The following is a 2,757-nucleotide window of genomic DNA, read 5'->3' as shown; positions in this document are numbered from 1 at the left end:
CTCCTCCTACTTGTTCTCATGTCATTAGTTTCCATTTAGGGAGCTCTATAGCATTCAATGGGAGCACACAGCATGTCAATAATTGCAACGGGGGTACCTTCTGTGTTAATATGGGAGCCTGATGAAGTGTCTTCATATGACAGTGAGAACGTGTTGTACCCTCACCCATGGCCATAAACCTTGAGTAGTGACTGAAAGAACAAGACCACAGACACAAGTTGTCAAAATGAGTTTTCTCCTCAGGGTAGCTGGACTCTCCCTTAGAGATACGATGAGAAGTTCAGTTATCTGAGAGGGAGTCAGAGTAGAACCGCTGCTCCTCTACATTGAGAGGAAGTTGAGGTGGTTCGTCTGGTAAGGATGCCTCCTGGACGCCTTCCTAGGGAGGTGTTTCAAACAAGTCCAACTGGGAGGAGACCCCGAGGAAGATCCAGGACACGCTGGAGAGACTACGTCCTTCAGCTGGCCTGGGAACACCTTGAAGTCCTCCCAGAAGAGCTGGAAGAGGTGGCTGGGGAAAGAAAGGTCTGGGCTTCCCTGTTTGGGCTGCTGCCCCTGGGACCCGACTTTGAATAAAATGGAAAATAATGGATGGATGGATGGACGGACGGACGGACGGACGGACGGACGGACGGACGGACGGACGGACGGACGGACGGACGGACGGACGGACGGACGGATGGACGAATGGATGGATTTTAAAAAAATCTTGCATTATAACATGATGTAACATAAAAAATAATTTCAAAGTTTTGACCAAAACAGCTGTAGCCTTTTCTAATCTTATCATTAACTAATCCTAGTTTAAAATTATGACATAAAAGGTGGTGTACAACATGATTTTTTATATGCCATATATGTTGTTACAGGACATTACAAATCAAACTTGTTAGTAAAAGTTTAATTTAATGTCCACTGCTGAAGCTAAAAGTCCATTACCCACTAATGCAAACTCATTTATAGTCTTGTACCTCCCGAGGTTTTATCACAGTTATTTCAGCAGAACAAAATTCATCCATCTGAGTTTCACTTCACACCTACACAGTATCACATTGGCTCAGCTGACTTTTTTGTCAGGTAATGCTGTGTGCAAATGAGCTGCTGTGTAGTCATACCTGTGAAATGACAATAATCTTTTATTACCAGGAGGGTAGAGCTCCCAATTCTCCATTAACAAGGTCATATCCTGTCTAGTGAAACACAGGAAACAAAGGCCAGGTTTGCAGGGGAAAAATAGACCTTATTCTCCTGTCTGCAAATCACCAAAGCCATGCCTCCTAAGTAGAACCAGACCTCTTCCTCCTTTTGGCGTTTATGAGAACACGCATGCTTGAATGCATATTGCCGGCCAAATCAAGATCCAACTCACATACTGTTTTGCAGCTCCATGACAGATAAATTTAAGTTCTGGTTTTGTGCTCCTGTGTTTGCTTTCAGCGCCCACGGCAACTGTCACTCACTGCTGTCGTTTCTGAATGAGCTTCTCTGGGAGATGAGGGGYCTATTTGATTTGATCGCTGAGGGGAAGCATACGGCCTGTATTTCTGTATCACACACACGCACACACGCATGCATGCACGCATGGGGGAAAAAAACAAAGCAAAAAACCTTGCAATTCCTGCAAAGCATCAGATCTTCTTGGATGCATGCAGGCTTTAGCAGCACACCCGAAGCCCCACAAAGACCCAGGCATACATTGAGACACGGACACAATATGCAGGAACTCTGGACACTCAGAGGATCTATTTTGTCACAGCAATGCTTCAGCACCTTTAAATGAGCAACCTCTATCCTCATCATTACGTAGAAAGATCAGCTTGAGGAAGAGACACCTGACAGCACAGAAATGATAGCACACATGAACAGAAACATGAKGGGGAAGAGTGGACAACTTTGTGATCAGAAGAAAGAAAGACTGGGAGAGAAGGAGACTTTGTCTGGTCAGAGCGTTGGAATTATTTCTCCTGTTGCAGAGAAAGTGCAGACAGAGTGGGCTCGCTTGGCCTGTTAACCCTGAGGGCCATTAATTGGCACTTAGCATTAAGCAGCCTCTCTGCTTCTGGGATAAGAGGGAAATACTGTAGAAACTGCAGGCTTTAAGAGACTGCAACAGTAAATCAGCTATAGGGAAACATACTTGTACAATGTTAACAATCCGTCTGATTTCAGAGCTAACTGAGAAAAATAAAACCATTCAGAAGCACCCAAATATGTTTATATAATTTACACAATATGAGTTAAACATGTAAAACTCTTAAGATGTCTTAATAATGTCTTGARAAATAAGTATAAAAGAGGTTTGAGTAGTGTTGTGTGTTCTTACAGCTCAGCCTTTGGTTTGGCAGTTTGAGCGGGTCAGAGTCTTCTCTTAAGACACTCATGGACTGGTCTGTGAAAACAGCAAAGATCTTATCAAACAACTTAATTCTGTTTTCTCTTGATGTTCAGTTTCTGCTGGCTTTGCTTAATTAAAATAGGCTGCAGTGATGTATTTGTGAGTGCTAGTTTTACTGATTGCAATGTTTTTTTTTCTATGAGTAGTTTGTACTTTTAAGGGTGCGTGATTATAATTTTGTAAAYATTGTTTTATTGTTAACAAGGCTCTTGTATTGAATATGTTAGCTAATCGTGAATTTATTTACACATTCAGCTGGCAGAGAGGAGCATCACCCTCCATAAAAAAGTGGATGTCAAGCACTCATCCTCTTCAGGTGTCAACCAATCACTGAGGGGAATATTTAGCATATAATAAAATAT

Source organism: Austrofundulus limnaeus, unplaced genomic scaffold, assembly GCF_001266775.1.
Source record: "Austrofundulus limnaeus strain Quisiro unplaced genomic scaffold, Austrofundulus_limnaeus-1.0 Scaffold473, whole genome shotgun sequence".
NCBI lineage: Eukaryota > Metazoa > Chordata > Actinopteri > Cyprinodontiformes > Rivulidae > Austrofundulus > Austrofundulus limnaeus.
The sequence above is the reverse complement of the archived record's forward strand: the minus strand, read 5'-3'. Positions refer to the sequence as shown.